At 43.0% G+C, this 23,483-nt stretch overlaps 1 protein-coding gene across 5 annotated transcripts in view; it reads right to left on the bottom strand.

Moving 5' to 3' along the window:
* CYRIB (CYFIP related Rac1 interactor B) overlaps positions 1-23,483 on the bottom strand; it is a 65,738-nt gene that overhangs the window by 15,372 nt on the left and 26,883 nt on the right. For 3 of the 5 annotated variants that reach the window (XM_028736152.2, XM_028736153.2, XM_028736149.2), the window contains one exon: positions 7,749-7,825. The gene's annotated coding sequence lies outside the window, so the exon portion shown is untranslated. Of the gene's footprint in view, positions 1-4,118; positions 4,153-7,748; positions 7,826-23,483 lie in introns of those variants that run through there. The other 2 variants (XM_028736151.2, XM_028736150.2) reach the window with 1 other exon arrangement.

Below are 23,483 nucleotides of genomic sequence, written 5' to 3'. Positions count from 1 at the left end.
TGCCCTAGGCTCCATCAGGAGGAAGAACAAGATAAACATACATTAATAATAATAAGCAAATAGGGAAGATACATCACTATGGCCCTGTCACATCTGGTTTGATCCTTACTGTGCGCATTATTTTATTATGCTGACTGGGAAGTACTGTAGTTGGATTAATGCCTGAAAATGTTAGGAATCAGGGGCCACAGTAGTCAGTGGTGACTAGGCTTTGGTTTTCCTTTTCACTACCGTGTCGTAAGTCAAATTCAAAGAATGCACCACAATTATTTTATTTTAACGCCACATTTCCTCCAAAGGTTCCCAAGTCTGTGCACATGGTTCTCCTCCTGTACATTCAAGTGCCTTCCATCAGCTTCGGATGGTGGCCCAGCTACGCCCCTATCTGGGCAGGGATAGCCTAACTACTAGTGTCTATGCTCTGGTAACCTCTGAAGACGGATCGGAAACTTCAGCTAGTGCTAGTGCAGAATTCAGCGGCCAGGTTGCTCACTGGAGCAAGATGGTTTAAGCATATTACACCGATCCTGGTCCAACTACACTGGCTACCAAATAGTTTCTGGGCCCAATTCAAAGTGCTGGCTTTGACCTATAAAGCCTTAAACGGCCCAGGACCACCTCTCTCCTTATGAACCTTCCCAGACCCCGAGATCATCTTCTGAGGCCCTTCTTCACGTGCTTCCTCCTCGAGAGGTCCGGAGGGTGGCAACTTGAGAAAGGGCCTTTTCTGCAGTGGCTCCCCGTCTGTGGAATGCTCTCCCCAGGGAAGTTCACCTAGCATCTTCATTACACACCTTTAGGCACCAGGTAAAAACATTCCTTATTAACTAGGCCTTTGGTTGATTTGATTAACATCCTATGCCCTTTGAAAATGTGGGGGGGGGGGGTTGGGTGGGGGTATTGAGTTGTTTTTATTTTGATTATATATTTTGTTGTTTTATATTTAGATTTTGTTCTGTGAACCGCCCTGAGACCTCCAGGTATAGGACAGTATATAAATTCAATATATAATAATATTCATAATAATCTTTACAGTCACACTTTGAAATAGGTTCACCAGAGAGTTAGTTACTGTCACCTAGAGAGCGTCATCGCTGAGTGGAGACTTAAAATTGTGTGTCTCTGGTCCCAGTCGGATACTACAACCATTATGCCATGCTGGTTCTAGAATTGCATTGCTTTTCTCTCCTCATGCTTCAAATTTTGGGTCACATTAGTTAATAACATCCGATTCTGGTCTACTGCTGTTTTGCCTCTGCTAAACTAAGGGGCATGCAACAGCTTGGATCTGGAGAGGTCTACTCAAGCCACAACATACAACTCTATCAGCCACCATTCCACTAGAGCTCTTTGCGACAGTGAGGCCTCCTACAGGAGCCTTGTTGGGACCAAACCACTGTTTGCCTCCTCCCTTCCCAGAAGCTTCTCTGGCATTGAGCATTATGTAACAGCAGAAAAGACTGGACACCTGAAGATAACCTGATTTCCTTTCCCTTTCCTATTCATAGAGCTGAGTTTAGCAATCTCCATATACAGTACCACCTCCAGTTGCGAACGGGATCCATTCCGGAGGTCCGGCCACATCCCGAGGAATTCGCAACCAGAGGACCGCGTCTGCGCATGGTGCAGTTTAGTGCTTATGCGCATGGGGCGAAACCCGGAAAAATACTTCCGGATTTGCCACGTTTACATCCCGAAGTTTACATATCCAGAGTAATACATAAGCAGAGGTACGACTATCTATTAATGCATACTGATAAAGGAGATCTTTTCATAGGATCATTTAGTTGGAAGGGGCCATGGGGATAATCTAATCCAACCCTCTGCTTTGGCAATGCAAAATCTTATACATACACTTTTAGTCAGGAGACTGAGATTCTCTTTTCTAAAGTCAACGTAACCAGAGATGACATAAGAAACAGATTTTAGGAGATACTGAAATTAACTTCTACACACGTACAAGACTGGAAAGAACGTGACTGCCGTAATTATACATTTATTGTGAGCATGAAAAAATATTTTATGAATTTTCTTCCGAGTCATGTTTGTCATTTCTACCCCATCATTCAGCATTCTCTTTTGTACTGCTGACATCTAGTGGTCGATTTTAAGTATGCCAGCTCATGTTGCCCAAAGTAATACATAATTTAAGAGGTCAGGCTGCAAATAGAATACTTCTTAATGGTTCTCTCTGAAAAGCTGTCAAAAGTGAATGCATTTTAGAAACTCTACTCTTCACAGTGAGGAGAAATTGATATCAACATGTTGTGCAATATTTATAATAATGAAAGCAGCTACGGGGGGGGGGGGGAGAGGAACTCAAGGCAAAACTATGCGCGGGAAAAGGCTTGTGGACATATGGGATGGATCTAAGCCAGAGCTTTCCAAATTGTGTATTGCAACATGTTAGTGTGTCATTTGCAGTGTGTAGGTGTGTCACACGAACACTCCCTGCACTCCTTTCCAGGGCTGGAAAGGGGTTAGTTTAACCTCGAGTTTGCAAGTATAGTGGTACCTCTGGTTACGAACTTAATTTGTTCTGGAGGTCCGTTCTTAACATGAAACCATTCTTAACCTGAGGTACCACTTTAGCTAATGGGGCCCTCCCTCCCCCGCCACACAATTTCTGTTCTCATCCTGAGGTAACGTTTTTAACCCCAGGTACTACTTCTGGGTTAGCGGAGTCTGTAACCTGAAGTGTTTGTAACCCAAGGTGTTTGTAACCCAAGGTACCACTGTAAAACTGAATTAAAGGTAAAGCGACCCATGACCATTAGGTCCAGTCATCGCTGACTCTGGGGTTGTGGTGCTCATCTTGCTTTATTGGCCGAGGGAGCAGGTGGCCAGCATGACTGGCAAACCAGAGCAGCACACGGAAATGCTGTTTACCTTCCTGCTGGAGTGGTACCTATTTATCTACTTGCACTTTGACGTGCTTTCGAACTGCTAGGTTGGCATGAGCAGGGACTGAGCAACGGGAGCTCACCCCGTCGCGGGGATTCGAACTGCCGACCTTGTGATTGGCAAGTCCTAGGCTCTGTGGTTTAACCCACAGCGCCACCCGCGTCCCCAAAAACTGAATTACTCTGTCTCAAAATGATGCATGTCCAAAAGGTGTGTCACCAACATGAAAAGTTTGGAAAGCTCTGATCTAAGCTGTATATAAATAGATACTAAATATTACTATACTCCTAACCCATTTTTCTTGGGTCTCCCCAGGGTCTCCAATCCAGGTAGCTGATTACACCCCACAGTTGCTTATCTTCAGCAATAATTGCAGCATCAGAACATTTATTGGACCCAGTATTTAGACTGCTTGTCTTATGAAGGTGACTGATGAACAGAATAATCCTATACACAACGACTCAAGCGTAAGGCCTATTACATTGGGGTAGTCACTTGTGTTACTCAAAAGCATGTTACAGAAAAAGAAGAAAAGGACATGAAATAAATGAGAGAGCATTTTCTTATTTAGTATTCTTGTCTAGTATCTCAGGAGAAAAAAAAACTTTGTTTCACCAGGGACATCCAATAAAGTTCTCTCATACCAGTTTATGGGTACTACCAAAACCAAGACTGTTTCTTAGGTGATAAACTTCATTAGAAAACTATAACCAAAAGCGTACACTTACACACACAGATGACTGCGGCTCATGTGAAACTCGTATCAACATTTAGGAAGACAATATTTTTGTGCAGACCAAATATTTGTGTGCCCTTTAAGATGATACCTTTGAAGCACTAAAACATGAACATCTGTTCCAATACTCCTGAAAAGGAGAAGGCAGTGCTTATATCCTGCCTTTCTGTCCAAAGGATTTCTGATGTGTGTTAGCATTATGCATAGCAGTGACTTGTGAACAACATACACAGTGATTTAGTTCCCTTAGGCCAGTCTTGGGACCCGGGGGCCCTCCATGCTTTGGATGACAACTGTCACCAGCCCCCAGTTAGCATGGTCGGTCAATGGTCACAGATGTTGTAGCCCAACAACATTCGAAGGGCACCCTGATGGAGAAGGCTGCCTTAGCCAAAACCTGGGTGTGACACACACACACACACACACACACACAGAGAGAGAGAGAGAGAGAGAGAGAGAGAGAAAATGAAATTCTCACCTATAGCCAGTGCTTCTCTGTTTTTGTTCCCAATCTAAAAACATAAAAGAAGAACATGTGAAACCATCTCCAGTAAAATTTCATATCACAGTTCATGCATCTTCTCTCTCAACTTGGGGGGGGGGGTATAGACCCATGCAAGCACCTCTAAAGAAAAAGGGAGAAGATCTGAAGAAACAGCACCTTGAAGGTTCCACAGAGCTGAAGAAGACTCCTCCAGCGTCACCCTCCAGAAATAACCATCCAAGCAAGACCGGAACCACCACATTGAAGATCCTTAAGAGCTCTTAAAGAAAGCAAGTGGTGCCTCGGGTTAAGAACTTAATTCATTCCGGAGGTCCGTTCCTAACCTGAAACTGTTCTTAACTTGAGGTACCACTTTAGCTAATGGGGCCTCCTGCTGCTGCTGCGCTGCCACCGTGTGTTTTCTGTTCTCATCCTGAAGCAAAGTTCTTAACCTGAGTTACTATTTGCAGGTTAGTGGAGTCTGTAACCTGAAGTGCCTGTAACCTGAGGTACCACTGTAGTGTATTTAAGTCCCTGCTTAAATACCAGCCTATTTTCAGTAGTATCCACATCTCTTTATTTTTAAAAAATTAAGGGGGGGGAAATAGTTTGAAAGTATCAATATAACCAGTTCCTAATCAAACACTTCCCAGTGACTAAATGCTCCCGAGTAAAGAGCAGAGAACAACCTTAATGCCCCTGAACACTTTCTGAGTATCTCTCTCTTACACACCAAATAAGCATAAGAAATGTGGGGCCTGGTAGCCAAATTCAGACCCCAGAGGATCAAAGTCCCAGGTCCCAAGGAGGTGAGGGCTTTGTGCATATGAAGTGCTTGATCGCACAGAAACAACCTATAGGCGATGGGCTCACTGACCCTGTCCCTTCCAAAATGAACTGCAACAGAGGCTCCAACGGAGTTCTCTCCTTACTATGCACTTCAGCTGCTCGCTCCTGGGTAGAATCCAAAACACATATGCAACAAGTGGGAGCAGCTGCAATGCATATGGCAAGAATTCTGCTAACGCCACAGTTGCTATTCAGATAGCGGTGTGTGTGTGTGTGTGTGTGTGTGTGTGTGAGAGAGAGAGAGAGAGAGAGAGAGAGAGAGAGAGAGAATGTTAACAGGAGCCGCCTAACAGCACCTTGTGTGAGTCAGCAGGTGGAGCCAATGTTACCAAACCTTCAGGTCCTCTCAATTGGAATCAGAGGCCCTATTACAAGCACCGTATTTTTCGCTCTATAGGGCGCACCTGACCATAGGGCGCACCTAGTTTTCAGAGGGGGAAATCAAGGGGGAAAATATGACACCCCCCCCCCCCAGCTCTGGGAGCAGCGGACAGGCTGCACACAGCCTGTGCACTTCTCCCAGACCTTCTCCCTGCTATTGCGGGAGGTAGGGGAATTCCCCCATCTCCCACAAAAGCCCACAGGAGGGAGAAGGGACTGACTCGGCCATTCAGTCCCTTCTCCCTCCTTGGGGAAAAGCCCCCAAGAGCGGCGCACTCTTTAAAGGCTGTGTGGCTCCTGCGGGCTTTTCGGCCGAGCTTGTGGGGCTGGCGGTGGGGGGAAGTGCTGCTTTCCCCCACCACCAGCCTCAAACACCAGACTCTCCTGGCTTCAGCGAAAGCAACGCGAAGCCTCCGGAGCGCAGGCTTCGCGTTGCTATCGCTGAAGCCAGGGAGCCTGCATTCGCTCCATAGGATGCACACACATTTCCCCTTAATTTTTGGAGGGGAAAAAGTGCGTCCTATAGAGCGAAAAATATGTTAATTTGTTGACTAAGGGACTGACATATCTGATGCTTCATCTTAGCTTGTGAAGTTTTAACATAAAATTCAATATTAAAGGTAAAGGGACCCCTGACCATTAGGTCCAGTCGTGACCGACTCTGGGGTTGCGGCGCTCATCTCGCTCTATAGGCTGAGGGAGCCGGCGTTCGTCCACAGACAGCTTCCGGGTCATGTGGCCAGCATGACTAAGCCACTTCTGGCTAACCAGAGCAGCGCATGGAAACACCGTTTACCTTTCCGCTGGAGCGGTACCTATTTATCTACTTGCACTTTGACGTGCTTTCGAACTGCTAGGTTGGCAGGAGCTGGGACCAAGGAACGGGAGCTCACCCCGTTGCGGGGATTCGAACCGCCGACCTTCTGATCAGCAAGTCCTAGGCTCTGTGGTTTAACCCACAGCGCCACCCGCGTCCCAAAATTCAATATTACAAGGTAACAAATACCTTGTCACAAGTAACTGAACATGCAAGGGGGGAAAAGACAACCTCACAGTTCACCACTGTTCAGTGATGTGGGCCCAATCAGAAAACCCATCATTAAGTCAGAAAAGCACCAACCAATTTGGACATGTCAACTGTAAACAATTGCCATCATCAGTATTTCTTGAGAACAGCCACTGTGAATGCTAAACCACAGAAGATGACCATGTTCTACTACATCATGTATTTCAGTGTTTTCTCATTTCATTTGTGGAAAGACTGGCAGGGGGCAGTTTTGCTGTGCCAGAAAACCCAAAGACTGCCCTGGTTTCCTTGGACAGCTACTGCTTTGCTTTCTGGGCAAAGAGACTGCCAATCCTGCACAAGCTGGGAGCTGGCCTGCTTACCTGAGCAGCTGAAACTTGAGAGTAAAAAACCAACCTCCCAAATCACCAGGAAATATGTTTGGAAACTGTAACATTTGGAGGAATGAGTGTGCCCATTCTTCATCACTTGACAAACAGGTCTACAAAAATTCCTAGCCCATAAGAATATGCACTAGTCTGCATGCCCAAACAAACCTATGTTGGTAATCTGTGGCATTACCGATAGCCTGAAAGAAAAAAGAAAGTGTATTCTTCCATTTTTTCAAGAGCTTTCTTGCTCAGCTGCTCAAAGGGAATCTTAACTTGCCACAGGCAAGGCTACTTGCCACAGTTTGGCTATTTTACAAACTGGTCTTTGGGCTGTATCACGATTCCAGAGGGTGGTCTGAAAGCTCACCAGTAGGTAATCTATTTCACAGAAACCAGTTTGTCATTACGTCCGAACAGAGCAAACCATGTTTTGTATCTGCTGTCAAAACAGGATTGCTAAATTAATAGTGCATCCCTCTCACCAAGGAACCCTGGAAATAAAGTGTTGTATCCAACATTAGTCATTCCGCTAGCACAATACTTCTATTCATGCTACAGAACACCCCCCTTCTCTCCTTCAACATATCCTAAAAATCTAGTCTTAAGAACCCCCTGGAGCAGATTTTGGGGGCGTGCAGGGAGACAAGAGGAAAGTCCTCTTGCATGTGCAGAAGTCCACACATACAGCTTCTGATACAACTCTAAAAATTTGTGGAAGGCAGAATCTACATTATACCAACCTAAATTTCCCAGAATTCTTTGTAAGAATCCCTGCTTCTTAAATTGGCATGAAGGCAGATATACCTTTAAATTCTAGGCACAAGATATATCGTGCTTTTTTCCCTTTTAGGAAACAGTAATCCAGCCCCCACATAGAAGGAATGGCTGCAAGTAAGGTAGCAAGCTTATGTGTAGCTTTGAACAGTAAAAATCAAAGTCTCTCACAAAGAGTGGGGAAAAGATATTTATAGGCAAGAACATCTAACAAACGCTTACCAGGTGACAATACTGTCTTGAAACTTCTGTAGACTCTCGCTCCTTAAAAGGCAGGCGTAGCAGCTTATCTGTGAAACCTGAAAAGATGAAAGAATAGAACATATGAAAAACTAGACAACCCAGCCTAAAACATACTGGTATTTGTCACTCAGAGAAGTAAGTATAACCAATTCCAGGTGACTAAATCTAATAAAATATTGAAATATATGGGTGGCATAAAGCATTGTCAGCCCTCTTGCACAACAGATTTCCCCTTCCCAAAATCTGTTTTGCAATGTTAGTGAACCCTCCACAGCAGATGGGGGCACAGGGAGATTGAGAGGAGAAGTCTTAATGTGATGTTGGATATCCCAAATTTAAATAGATTCCCACAACCAGCGGAGATTAAACACACTATGTGCTAGTTTATCTGTTTTATGATCAGGAAAAAATGAGTAATTAAAATATGTTGCTCTACTGTACCCATAATGGGCCCATCCATATTAGATCATAGTTTCTCTACTCTGGATTTTAAAAAGTAAGACCAGGGAGTTCCTTAACATAGTATAAAAAGCATGGCCATCAGTTTATTTATTCAAAAAGCGGTGTGCAAATGAGAGAGAAAAGGGCACAAAACATCAAAAGGTAACAGAGTAACACGAGAAATTAACTACCTACTACAGTGGTGCCTCGCAAAACGAAATTAATCCGTTCCTCGAGTCTCTTCGTCTTGCGGTTTTTCGTCTTGCGAAGCACAGCTATTAGCGGCTTAGTGGCTTAGCGGCTATTAACGGCTTAGCGGCTTAGCAGCTATTAACGGCTTAGCGGCTTAGCAGCTATTAACGGCTTAGCGGCTATTAAGGGCTTAGCGGCTTTAAGAAAAAGGAAACAAACTCGCCAGAACTCGCAAGACGTTTCGTCTTGCGAAGCAAGCCCATAGGGAAATTCGTCTTGCGGAACGACTCAAAAAACGGAAAACTCTTTCGTCTAGTGAGTTTTTCGTCTTGCGAGGCATTCGTCTTGCGGGGCACCACTGTATTTGATTCATGAGGACAGCCCACCTGTCCCAAGATTACTTAACTTGCTTACAACAAAGGATGGCCAAGTACAGATACATGAGCCAGGCATGACCTAGAAAAGCATTTAATTCAGCCTCTGGAGGCTGAGTAAATCTGGAGTTGTAGTCAAAGTCTGAATATAGTTTAATTTGTATAGGACCAGAGGTGGGGGATCAAGCTGTAAGATATAAAAAAGATTAAATTGTGGACACTCCTCTCTGAATTTTGTAAGTAGTGCCCAAGCACCCAAGCACCATCCTTTGCAGTTCCTACAAGAAGATGGCACCAATCTTATAAGAAAGCCTGGAAGTCAGGCTGCATGATTTCTATGTTAGTCTCTTGCAACAAAGGGTGATAACCGACTATGTCACAGAGTAGGCCCATTCATTTCAATGGGTCAAGTCAATTGATGCCAATAGGTCTTACATACTGCCAGTATGACTAACATTGTATATCAGTACAGTCATACCTCTGGTTAAATATGCTTCAGGTTGAGCATTTCCAAGTTACGCTCCACGACAACCCGGTAGTAACAGAACGTGTTACTTCCAGGTTTCGCCGCTCATGCATGCGCAGATGCTCAAAATGATGTCACGCACATGTGCAGAAGCACCGAATCGTGACCCGCGCACGCACAGACGTGGGTTGCATTCGCTTCAGGATGCAAACGGGGCTCCGGAACGGATCCCGTTCACATCCACAGGTACCACTGGATATACATTGTATATCACTGTATATCAGTAGAGAGTCTTGAGGTACCTTAAAAAGTATAGTCCACAAAAGCTTCTCCCATAATCAGTAAATTTTTATGCTACTTTAGTAATGCTTGGCTTGAAAGAAACAAACAGGTACCAGTCAAACCAAAATCAACACAGGTAGAATGTACATTGCCATGTGTAGCAGTCCTGTAATTACATCAGCCAGTTATTAACAGAGATTTCTGGAGTTACCCCAAGGGAAAACAGCAACTACATCAACTGGAACTTAATTACCCTTTTCGCCAACAGAACTAAAGTTTGAACCCGTCTGCTAAAGATTCAGCAGCAGACTTTTGATATCAGCTGACTCTGGTCAGAGGTGGGTCTGATCTCTGCACAGTTTCTAGGATGGATTTCCTAGCCCCAACTCAATCCTATACTGAAATTCAACAACCAAAGCCCCGCACCCCATCACCACAATTGGAAAACTCCATTTCCATAGGTTGTTTTTTATATATATATAAAAAAACAAGTATCCCAAGAACAACAATAAAGCCAACTAAAACAGTATCTGCAGTACGTTAAAATAGTCATAAAGCAAATACTAGATCATAAGCAGTTCAGAAAAAGTCTTCATCATTTATTGCCCAAAGGCCTCCCTTGGCAAATGGGTCTTATTTAGCTGCCCAAAAGGCCATGACTGGGGTACAAAACCACACCACTTGAAGTTACTCTGCAGTCCCAGAGTCACAATCAAGAAATCCCTGTTCCTCATTAAAGATGAATAATGCAAAATAAAGGGGTGGGAGGCCATCAGAGCCTTCATACAGACATTCAAACTAGCACTACTTTGAATGTCTGAAATGAACAAGGAAGTGAACTGTATTTTCGCCCTCTATCCCAGGAAACCACAGAATAACTGCTTAGTGACTCCATCAAGCATGTTGACATTTCAGATCTGACGTCTACTGACATTCTGTTCTCCTGCATGAAGAGCTTTGTATAAACTGACAATTTGCATTGTCTTGCACCGAGGGAACATGATCCTTCTACAGAAGGATATCACATTACCAATTTTCTATATTTATTTCTCTGTAATCAACCTGGGAATACTTGAAAAGCAGATTTCTTTTAGAGGCATAGGCACTGGGCACAACAGATGCTAAGGCCCTTCCCATCTCAAATCATTATGTCTTGAAGGAGAGAAGGAGGTGGTCAGTCTGTCCCAGTACATTATTATTATTATCATTAATTAAATTTCTATACCGCCATTCAGCTGAGGTTATCACAGGGCAGTGTACAATATGAAAACACAAAAATGCATAGTATAGTAATAAATAACACCCCCCCACACACACACACGCCATTTAAAAGACCATCAATTTGTTTTAATTAGCCAAAGGCCTGAGAGAAGAGGAATCTTTTTGCCTGGCACCCAAAGATATGTAACGAAAGTACCAGGCTAGCCTTCCTGGGGAGAGCATTCCACAAATGTAGAACCACCGCCGTAGGGTGGGCGATGTCTGGTTTTCAACATGGAGATATATCACCGGGTAAATATCGTGATACACCAATACAGTGGTACCTCAGGTTACATACGCTTCAGGTTACATATGCTTCAGGTTACAGACCCTCCGCTAACCCAGAAATAGTACCTCGGGTTAAGAACTTTGCTTCAGGATGAGAACAGAAATCGTGCTCCGGCGGGGCAGCAGCAGCAGGAGGCCCCATTAGCTAAAGTGGTGCTTCAGGTTAAGAACAGTTTCAGGTTGAGTACGGACCTCCGGAACGAATTAAGTACTTAACCCGAGGTACCACTGTATATCACAATGTATGGAATGAGGATGGAACTATGCAGAGAAGAACGGGACAATGTCCTGGCAACTGCTACTACTTAGGGAACTAAAAATGACAAAGTTTTAATTATCTTTAACATATTGCTACAACTGTTATTTTAACGTACAGATCATTTTTAAATTAGCACATTTTCTCTAAAATTAAAAGCTGTAGATATCCAAGGTAAGGTGAGAGAATGTTTTCTAAAAATTTAATTACATTACTAAACAAGAAAAAAGCCAATTCTGTGCCACACTTTTAGATATTCAAATATAATTCACTATGGGGTCTTAGTTGACTACATGTATACATCCCACACCACCAGTTCTTCTGAGAGAGAGAGAAAGGAGAAGGGAGGAAAGAATGAACTGTAAAACATTATGGATTTAGATTATTATGAAAAGAGAAGAAACAGTAAAGTGAAGGAGTTAATTTTATTAGAAAGAAGATATTGGAGAACTGTTACAAGGTGATTCAATGAAACTCAGTTAGGGGGGATTCGAGGAAGTCAGTTAACAATGAAAATTAATGGGGGTCTTAGAAGTAATATGTGTTTATAATTTTGTTTCTTTCTTTTTTTAGTATTGTGTTGTCTTTTTCTTTGTGTGTTTTATATGTTATATCTGTTATAAATGTGGGAAATCAATAAAAAAAATTGAAGGAAAAAAAGAAAGGAGAAGGGAGGAAAGAGGTTTAAACAACAGGGCATGGTTGCTTTTTTTAAACAACAGGGCAGCAACATGGGGCTTTTGGTAGGCAAGGCTTTCTGGTCTTGAGGGGACCCCGGTGGGGTTTGGGTCTCAGAAGGAGCTGGGGTATCAGGAGGCACCCATGGGAGGGCCCTGCCAGCAGAGAGAGCCCAAAGAGAATGGAAGGGGGAAAGGTGCTCCTAGCAAGAAATTCAGACTAGCATCTCTCTCAGCCACCAACCAGCCTGGTGCCTGCATTTAAAACAAGGAGCTTGTGGGTGTCTATATTACTTAGGAAAGTTCCCAGATAGGTTGCTTTCTTCAGCATCTGCTCTTGTGGATCACTGGCCCCTGCAAGAGGCAGGGGAGAGCTGAGAGGCGGCAGGAATCACGAGAGAAGCAGTGGCTGGCTTCACGGTTTTCCCCACATCGTGATTTTCAACATTGTGCGCATGCACATCGTGATTCGCAACACATCATATTGATACACTACCCAGAAAAGGCCCATTCTAGTGTTGTCACCCTCTGGACCTCTCATGAAAGGGGCACATGAAGAAGGGCCTCAGATGATGATCACAGGGTCAGTTCATATGGGGAGTGGCAGTCCTTGAGATCTTAGTTTCATGCCTTAGCTTCAAAACATTACAACACTGCCTGGGCAATGGCTATTTCCCAGCAGGCTCCTCCCACAACACATTACTAACATCATGATGTGCTATGTAGATGGCTGCAAAAATAGGAAGAAAAAAACCCCCTCACATTAATCAGTTTTCTCATCAGACTTGAAATAAATGTGTGGCAGTTTCAAAGATGGCTTGGTGCAACAGCTTCTGAAAGTCGATTTTGTTGCCAGGCGTCTGTAAACTCCATACAAGATGGAATGTCCTAGGATAGCACTGCACATGTATGTTAGCAACGAATGTATTTTAAATCAAAGAACAATCAACACCACAAAAACTCACTGGCTCACAAATCATTTTTCTTTAGCACCCCATTATGGAGACGAGATTTTCCCCTAACTAGTAAATTCGCCTAACTGCTTTGCAGATCAGCAAAATGGTCTATAGTCACACTTCATGTCATTCTATTACTTGAAGTTAAGCAAGATTGGTCTTGTACGTTACCTGGATGGAAAACTAACCAGGAACCATATGTTGACAACTCTTGAGTTCCTTGGAAGAAGATTGATGCAAATGACCAGGAGCCCACAAATATTGACTGACCTCTGTAGTCAATCATTATTTGTAACTGGTCACAAGTTTGCCCCCTTCCAAATTCTCCAGCACACATGAAGGACTTGGGAGAGGGGAGAGGTCAGTCTCCCATTCTGCAGACACTCTAATAATGCCTTCAAAGAGTTGAGCACAAGAAGTCAATTAATTCACACCAAATTTTGAAGGCAATTAGAATCAGAGACTGTGTGTGTTGCTGTTATAAAAAACCCCAGAAAAGCTTGAATGCCAAATGAAAAGGGGACACACACACACACCCCAGACGCCACTCCATTACAAGAACACAACAGAAGATCTGCTGGATTAGCCCAAAGGCCCATCTAGTTCAGAATCCTGTTTTCACAGTGGCCAATGTGATGCCTATGGGAAGCCCCAAGGCAGGATCTAAATGCAACAGTGTTCTCCCCTCTTGCGATTCCCAGCAGCTGGTATTCAAAAGTTTTCTTCCTCTTTGTACGCATGAGATCAGGAAGGGTGATGTGTCCCTCTCCCACTTAGTACAAAATAGAAGATTGCTCCCATAGAATTGTGCCTGACAAATTAGGCACGGGGAGGCATCTTGTCATAATGGAATCAAGTCGGTGGTTGCCAGAAGAAGTTAATGATCATCAACAGCAGCCACATTTGCAGAAATCCATACTACTGCAAGAAATAACTCACTTTCAGAAGGACACAAAGATAAAACTTTTTTTTGTACACAGATGAGTACTTTAAAGGAACCTAAAAAAATTAGAGGAAGTAGCAAGGAAAGTAAATGAAACCACTGCAGTGGATTATGTGCAAGACTTGCTGTATTGCTTAACTGAAAACCAGTTCAATTGCTCTTTGGCACACCTGCAAAATGTAAGAGCTCTTTCCTATAGTCTGAATACTGAGTCAGCATCAGAACTTTATAGGAGCACTAAAAATGCTTTCCAAGTAGAATTTGGTCTTGGACAACTCAAGCAAGAAATATCAAGATAGGAAAATGAGAGGCCTCTCAATCAAAGTAAACCCTGTCATATTTAGAAAACCACAGGTGCTGCCCTGGGAAAGTTGATGAAGGATGTGTTAAGACCCACAGCTTCGGGCATAATCAACTACAGAAGAAAAGAATCACACAAGCAAATGGTATGGGGACTTTGTTTGCACAACCCTTATTTTCCACCTCACATCCATTTATCTTTCAATTTTCAAAGTTAAAATATACTAGCCATCACAAACAAAAATATACATTTAACATAATAATGTTTGAGTCCCTCTGACTGGCTGACCCACAGAGGTATCAAAATTGTTAGGACACCCTTCATAAGGGAGGAAAAAACAGATTTGTAGTATGTGTAATCCAAGACATCCCGTTTCCTAAAAATGAAATATGTTTTCTTCTAGCAAACTGCTGCCTGCCTTATAATAGCTACCAACTCTCCTCAAAGAGCGAGCCTGGCCACACATGCGGTGGAATGCAAGGGTGTGGAGTTTTCCCTTTATACAGCCATCGATGAGAGATGGAAATTTTGGAGGCAGGCAGGAAGAATACACAGAGTAAATGCAGCCTTATATTCTGCAACCACATTCCTGAATGCCACTGCAAATACTCTACCTCCTCCCTAGCTTGTTCCAATTTTAGACTAACACTCTCACAGAAAGTGCATCCCGCGTCCAATACCTTCTCCTGTAAGCTTTGTTTGGTCGGGTTTCCATTTTGCTGCAAAGTGACAATGGTGTACTAAGATTCCTTTCCCACTTTTGAATATAACAGTCAATATTTCAACAATTATATATTTCTACCAATTAATAGCACATTGATAAAAAGTAATGGAAACCCACTTTATATTTTTATTGCCACTGACTGGTTGTGCCTGAAACTACAAACCCCTGGTACTTGTCACTCAGTGTGTCTGGCATGCAGTTTTCTCCAAATCCAGGCTCATGGTTTATTATCACCAAATCTTGGTAACTAACTGCTTGTGGTTTGCTTGGAGATTCTTGGTTTGGATGACATGACAAGCCACACAAACCAGATGCTGGCAAATCCTAGGTTAAGACAAGGAAACAGATAGCCCAACAGAATATGACAAGCTTCAACAGCCAATATATTCTTTGTCGGGCCTGGAAGACAAGGTTTGGTGCACCTAATGAACCAGCCCCATACCTCAGAACAGCAATATTTAAATTTCCATGCATGCATTCATATGTGCACAAAAATCTCTGCGGTTTCCTCTTCCGACTAGAATGCCTTGTGCTGCATCAAATGCCCTTCTGGCAGGTCTCTAACTTTGAGACGCTGGTTTTTGAGAGACACAAAGGCTGTGGTAGGAAGTGGCATAGTGTGCAACTATCTGGATCCCAGATGGCTTCATGTGTTTGGTTTAAGCTACCTACTATTGATGGACAGCAGGCAACAGACGTATTCCTCTTACTAAACTATTGCTTTGTAGATTTGCTTCCAGGGGCCACCGCTAGGTAAAAAGCCAGCTATGGAGAAAGGCAAGCAATAGTCTGTGGTGCACTCAGGTAAATAATAACAGCAATGAGATGAAATCACAGTATGAAAAATAATAATATAATCCATCATAATACTGGACTAATAATGATCATAGGACAGGGCCTCGTGATTTCATTCTATCCAAGACCCACAAGAGAATATCATAAATATGGTGAGCAATGGAAAATTATATAGAAATACCAGTATGAATCACAAACTGAGATGGATCTTGAAATGTTAAGAACACACTATCCTTTCTTTCTCTCATGCACATACATTGCCTCCAGTCAACTGTGAAAAGCTAAGCGTAGCAAAACCATACTGTTCTATGTAGTAGAAAACTAGTCGGCACGGAAAAAGATACTACCCTTCAGCGTCAGCATATCCCAGCATTTTTAAGAGTGCACTCACTATACATACAGTCTCACAGTTCATTAAACAACAGCAACTGCAGCTTGCACTTTGTCTGACCGCATCTCTGGATAATAGGTTCTTTGGTGACAAGTCCATATGCTTAGGAACCAAAACATGCAAACAACACAAAACAAAGGACTCAAAGAGCAATGAAAAGTGAAGCCCAAGGCTAATTTGCTTAGGCTTACAGGTAAACATTAAAAAAAATTCCTTCCAGTAGCACCTTAAAGACCAACTAAGTTACCATATTTTTCACACCATAGGGCGCACCGGACCATAGGGCGCACCCAGTTTTTTGGGGGGGAAATAAAGGGGAAAAAATTATTTTCCCCCCAGGCGCGGGGCTGGGGCCCAAACAGGCAGCTCTCTGCAAGCCGTGGGAGCGCTCCCGCTGCTTGCGGAGAGGTCCGCGAAGCCTGGACGCGCTGAGCTCAGTGCGCGCAGGCTTCAACATGCAGGCAAGTCTCCGCAAGCAGCGGGAGCCCAGCGCTGGGCTCCCGCTGCTTGCGGAGAGGTGTGCGAAGCCTGAGAGCGTGAGGGGTCGGTGCGCACCAACCCCTCTCACTCTCCAGGCTTCAGCGAAAGCCTGCATTCGCACCATAGGACGCACACACATTTCCCCTTCATTTTTGGAGGGGAAAAAGTGCGTCCTATGGTGCCAAAAATACGGTAGTTCTTGGTATGAGCTTTCGTGTGCATGCACACTTCTTCAGATACATTAAACATTAGCATTCCAGAGTCCCCATTTCATTTATATATTGAAAAGCATTTATAAACAACTTAATATTTTAAAAAATCTCTAAGCAGCATATAATATAAAAAAGCAATCAGTATCATTAAAACAAATACAACCTAAAACCAGCAGCACAGTAATATAAAAGTGTGGGAAAGCATAAAAAAGCAAATAAAGCAAGGCCCAACCACAACGGTCAAGGGACAGCCCGAGGAAAAAGACACATCTTTACAATATATCTATACAATGACTCTTGGGGTCCCTTCCAAATCTAAGATTCTATGATCCAAAGCGTTGGATGGTTGCATGTAAATTTTGAGACGAAGGCACACATGCGCACGTTTCTAAACTTCATGTTGCACAGAGGATTAAAAGTAGGATGCTACAAATACTAACGGATCAAGCACAAAGAGGAAATAAAACTCCACTTAACTCGTTTGCAACTGTTACAATGTACAAATCAAGATTCCAAGATCTCCCAAGCTCTGCCTCGTGTGTTGTATTGAGGCTAACCTTTCTAGAATAAGAACACCCTGAAAGTGTGATGTCTTATCAGTTACAAGCTAGGCCAATCACACAACTGAAAGAAGCAAGTTGGCTGCAAGAGCAGATCGTAAGGTATTTTCAATACGGCTTGCAGGGCTGGGAAAGGTTACCTACCGCTGCACTAAACAACCATCTTGAACACTGCTGGCAAGTGAAAGATTTTGGTCCTGTAAGCAACAAGCTATGTTCAGAAGCAACTGCACACCGCAATAGGCTTGTCACAAGTTCTGCCTGCATTCAGTTAATGTTTCCTTCCTTCTACTGGGTTGAGTCACATCCTCCAGTTTGTTTCCCTTTTTTAAAAGAAACTAGGCTATGTTAAGAGGCAAGGGCTGCAATTCTGCATACATTTATATGGGAGATGGCCGCTTCCTCGCTGCTTCATGTATGTTACCACAACTATCACTGCACTATTCCAAAAGACAAGACTCGTATTATTATCATCCCTGTAATAGAGAAATCTTGATTTCATGACTGAAATTTGAACTGCACCTTCCGGCGCACAGCTCATGCTCTTTATCAGTGTCCTACAACGGCTTTCCAGACTGCCGCTAACTATTGTTGCCCCAAGCCTGCTAAAAAAAACTCCCAGGAGAGAAAAAGCCCATTCCTGATTCAGTGGGTTTAACTAAATGTTGCCCTGACCACTGGCCATGCTTTCTGGGACTGAGGGGAGTTGCAGTCCAAAATATCAGAAGGGCACCGGGTTGGGAAAGGCTGGCATAGGAGAACATGACTAGAAGCTTACAGTGGAGGATAAAGTTTCTACACATGTCCCAAAAGATTCACCAAACGAACACTGGAGCTTTCTGTAATGTCTTCCGCATTGCTAAAAAGTGGGGTGGGGGGTGGGGAGACAGTCACAGCTACAATTTTAACTTAAGTTGCCACACAGCTTTGCACAGAAATGTAAATTATGATAATCAGGATCACCCAGCATTAGAGAGAGAACACAGCATCGACACAAATGATCATTTTAAAGGACTTTGCAACATATATATTTTTTAGCCAGACCGGTTTCTTATTAGTGTGCTTTGTATGAGGAAGTGAGAATTGTGTGCTCATTTCTTCAAACAATCCTATTTTTAAGGGCTATACTCAGACACTCTTCTATGAAGTGCTATATTAAATGTTCCATTTTTAGAAGAGTATAATTGGGAAGCAAACTGGCATTCTGATCATATTCATCTTTGTACTTCCCGTTAAAGAAAGAACGGGGGAATTTTGTTCATACAAGAATTTGAATAGTAAGCAAGCTCAGTCATCATTGAACAGGGTAGGCAGCTGGAAGGGTACTCAAGTCTGCCAAGCCCTGTCCTAGAGGGGGGAGGCCGGAACTAGATGTGGGCCTGGGGAGGATTACAGGTGTACTGGGAACCCAGCCAAAATGCCATCCATCCTTGGGGTTCAAATGGTTAAATTTGAAAGGGGATAAGAGAGGTCACTTCCATTCAGCTTCAAAGAAAATGCCACCCCAAAGAGGCACCCCTCCCACAAGGATGCTCTTGGGAGCTCCATGCTCTTCCATTTTTCTCTGTATCAACTAGAAAGGACCGAAGGCTGCCCTGCTGGGCTCACAAAATTCATTCATTCAGTTTGCCCCTTCACCTGCTCCTCCCCCTTTTCTGGTTCTTGGCACACTGCTTACAATTCTGACCCCAATAATGGGAAAGCAATTTGCTTCGCCTGCCAAACTCTTTGTACAAATACTCAGCTTTCTCGAACGATGGTGAAAAAAATTCCTAAGTAGTCGCTGAATCCACAATCCGTAGACAGTGCTGTGTATACTCTTCACTTCAAAATAGTGATGATAAAGATTTGCTCCAAAAAGCACCCTGAAGACTGCACCTTGTACAAATTATGTGCCTTCAGAAACTGTGCATAATTTCTCATTTTGCACACATTATTCTGCTGTTGTTAGTTATGGGAGAGAGACAAAGAACTATGCAGGGCATAAAAGCCCCATTCCAGACCACTGCGAATCAAGCTAGTTCCCTGGTTTGTAAGATTTTGATAGGCATTGCCTACAAACTTTTAAGCATCTCTTTTGCAGTCCAAATGGACAGACACATGGTTTTTAGTGGGGGCTATCTGTGAACTGAATACTGCACATATTTCTATTTTGTGCTTTTTCGGTGCTCCCACAGAATAACAGTTCAGCACAGAGATACACATGCATGCCTGTGCACAGTCCAATCCCAGATGAAAGGCGATGACAGCTTGCAATTTAGCAAGGCGGCTGAAGGAAAGGCATTCTGTATCTGCTTTCTGGGAAGGCTGGGCCAAGAAGAAGTAACAGCATATAAACTACTTGGGTCAGAATTACGAACCCACCTTCCGCCATGCTGAAAGAAATGCAACTCCAACTGTGAATTTAATGAAACCGCATACATTTAGTATAGAATTCATGATGAATGACTGCACACCCTTCCACAGTATATATTCTTTTGATGTGAAAATGAAACTGGCCTTAGCAATTAGGCCTCTACTATTCATGGAAGCTCCTTGAATTGGATGAAGACAATGCATTAACAAACAGAAAGAAAAAAGCGAGATACTCTGGATACAGTTGTCAGAATGGAGAGTCCCATCTATGTCACTCATGCTTGTAAGAGATGCCCCATCCACCTCAATGGAGCGTCCATTCCAAACAAGCATTCCTCTGTATATGTGAACTGCTTCCTGTGTATCTGAAGAAGTGAGCATGCATACGAAAGCTCATACCAATAACAAACTTAGTTGGTCTCTAAGGTGCTACTGGAAGGAATTTTTTTATTTTGCTTCCTTCCAACAAAGGATATAGGGGAAGCCAGGTGGAGATTCATTAGGCATGGTTAAGCGTCCGTTTTGGCTTCCTAGCAAAAAGAACAAGAATGAAATGCAGTGACCTGGAACTCTTATCCCTCCCAGAGTCCACTGGCCTGTTGAAATACCTGTTTAATAAACCATCTCTTAGTTTTGGAATTCCCAAACTCACCTGCCATTTCCCTTCTACTCCCTTTCTTTCCATGTCTTAAGACTGTAACTGTGCAAATGTTATATGTGGCACATTGCTACTCCAAGCATTCTATATAGAGGACCTACAGAAATACTAAGTAACAGAGATTCATTTATTTTTCTGTTCAAGACCTGGCATGAGAATCACTGTCAGGTGGGGCTGCAGCTGACAAAAAGGACAGCAAGCCCCACAGCCCCTTTCAGAAGTCTACTGTTTCTACAGAATTCAAAGGGAAATAAATTTGCTTAAGCGTGACAGGCTTCTCTTTCACTCCTAATGCCAACTACACCCACCTTGTGCCCAGTGTGGTGTTTCAACATGCACATTTTAATCCCCCTCTCAAACAAGTTATACTACCTTTCCTTGCATTGTAGTTAAAAAAACCCTCAAAGAAAATTCATCCAAAGTATCAAAGAAGTGGAAGTTGCACAGAACCCTCACCAAGAATCTAAGCACAACACTTTAAAAGAATGGCACCTGAGGAACTACTCAACTTCTACAGATTCCCAGTCAACATGAGGCTGTCCACTAACAGGAAGAAGAGGGTCTTCTTCACAGAAGCAGTTTTGAAATCCACAACCAAAAGATGTGGCAGCCATCTCCAGCAGACATGGGTTTGAAAATAGGTATTTCCATTGGCAGCTAAATAGAACTTACATGTTCAGAGCTAAATAGAACTTACATGTTCAGAGCGTACTTATATGTTGGATGCTGGTGGCAAACAGAACATGATCACTGTGCTGCTTGTGAGCTCCCAGACACTGGCGACTGCTGGAAAAAGAATGCTGGTATTGATGGACTTTGGTCCAATTCAGCAAGGCCATTTTAAGTACCATCAATACCTTCTGCAATTTGGAAAAAAGCAGCATTTTCTCCAGTTCCCTTGGCGATTCCATTGCATGTAACTTTATTTCTGACCACACGACTACTCTGAGCTCTCTAAAAGGAAGTGCACAGCAGTTTACATAGGTTCTAATGCAGACTCCCACCAGGGCAACTTCAAAGGCCAGAACTACCTTGATTCATCGATTTTTACCCTCTTCTTGGCCAGTTATCTAGAAATTTGATTTCAGAATTGATGTTGAGCTTTACAAACTTCCTGGTGTCAAAAGTCAGCCCTCATGGCTAGGTAGATATCAGCCTAATAATTTTGCAGACGCATCAACAGCTTGTTTATGGCATTTTAAATGCTAGCTATACCAAACAACCCAAGTTGCCAAGCTTGTTCTCTCTTTGCACTGTATGATGATAATCACTATCAGTTTTAATCCATTCAATTACATTTGTTAAATGAGAACAAATAATCCTGTTTTCTGACTCTTGATCAAAAACTGAAATATGTCAAAATTCACTGTGTTCCTTTGCAATTTACTGTATAAATGGAATCTTTTATAAATACAATTCTTGCTCACTGGAAATACTCCTATATTTAGGATGCTCGCCCTGCTAATCATATCCACAAGGCCATGCTGCACAGATTTAGCCTTAATGCCGGTTTCCAACCACCAATTGCCTACACCTGCTTAAAACCCACAGCAGGGAAGGCAAATCTTTCAGAACGAAGTCCCTGCTGTTACTTCAGTGTGCCTTCCAACACAGCAAGGCTATGAAGTTATAAAATGCGCCTGGAATAGTTGTGGGAGGGAAACCTTTGCCAAAGAGTGTGGGAGTCTTGCCAGCATTTGCTGTAGAGTTTAAACTTCAATTTTAAGAGGGGGAAATAATACTGTACACCACCAGCAGCTTTCAAATGATTTAATAAAAGGATATTTACATAACAAGAGTAATGTCACTCTGATCTAGGAGGTCCCTACATACGGAAGATCCCACAAAAGCAGTAGCATCTCTGGAACTTAATTCAAGCAGTGATAGGCTGCTGACAGAAAGAGAGAGAAAAAGGACAAAGGAAGCCACTTTAGATCAGGTTGTATCATTGGTCCATCTAGCTTAGTAATGCCTATATTGGCTGTGTTCATTAAGTTATGGTTTGTTTTTAACCATGGTTTCTTCAACAAACCACAAGTCAGTTCACAGACAAGCAAACAAACAGGGGCTTCGCACTGTAGTTTGTTGGCAGAAAGCAAACCATGGGTAGTGTGTAGGCTTGATTCAAATAAATCATAGTTAGACTAAACAAAACAAGACTTAGTATTATGTGAAAACCATGCCAGTGACTGGCAATATCTCTCCAGGGTTTCAGGTTGGCATCTTTCCCAGTCTTGCATGGGTATGCCAGGGACTGGACCTTGAACAAAGAAGGGTTGTCATTTAGCTTGGATGTCATTTTTTTTAAAGCATCAGACAAACTCATGGACAAATTACTATCAGTAATTATTTGCCATGATAGATATATGGAGCTTCCATATACTTGGGCAGTATTCTGCTGAATACCAGGTAGTAGAGAATAGACAATAGGGGAAAGCTCCCTCTACTTTATGTTCTGCTTCTGAGCTCTCAGAGGTTTGTGATTGGCCCTGACTAGATTAGGTATGACCAAGCAAAGCAATCTGCAAATTCCTAAATTACGGTACTTGTTCTCCAGAAATTCCATAAGTACACTGAACCAGGTTTCTGGACCAGGCTCATGATTGATGGTGATACATCTCATGTACTGAAGGTTGTTTCCCCCCCCCCCCCAATAAATCATTGGACTCACTTGATGAACACAACCAAGTGAGATGGATGCAGGCAGAACCAAGGGAAGTAGCATTGCTTTTGCCAGAATTTTACTAGCATTTTTAAGATTAAAAAATCAAGAGGGCAGTGGTTTGTTTGAAAGGCTCGGTGCTGTTTTAAAGAATGAGACAAGGCATACTAAACTTTGCCTCTGGGTGACTCCAGCTGGCTGCAAGATGCAGCTGACAAGGCATGGTCTCTGCTGCAACAGCAGTTTGGTAGCCAACCTTTTTCCTGTAACTGTTATCCACATTGAGAGAGAGAGATACAGAGAAATGTGAAGGGTTTGTTGCCTTATAGCTCACAGTAGCTTTCCATGAGACTGAAGTCCACCCTTTCTTTACAATTATCTGTTCTTGCTAGCAGCAAGCAAACGGCTCTTCTCAAACAGAAGCAACATGCTGAGCATCTC

This window comes from Podarcis muralis, chromosome 8 (genome assembly GCF_964188315.1).
Source record: "Podarcis muralis chromosome 8, rPodMur119.hap1.1, whole genome shotgun sequence".
In the NCBI taxonomy this organism is placed as follows: Eukaryota; Metazoa; Chordata; class Lepidosauria; order Squamata; family Lacertidae; genus Podarcis; species Podarcis muralis.
This window is presented reverse-complemented; position numbering and strand designations above follow the sequence as displayed.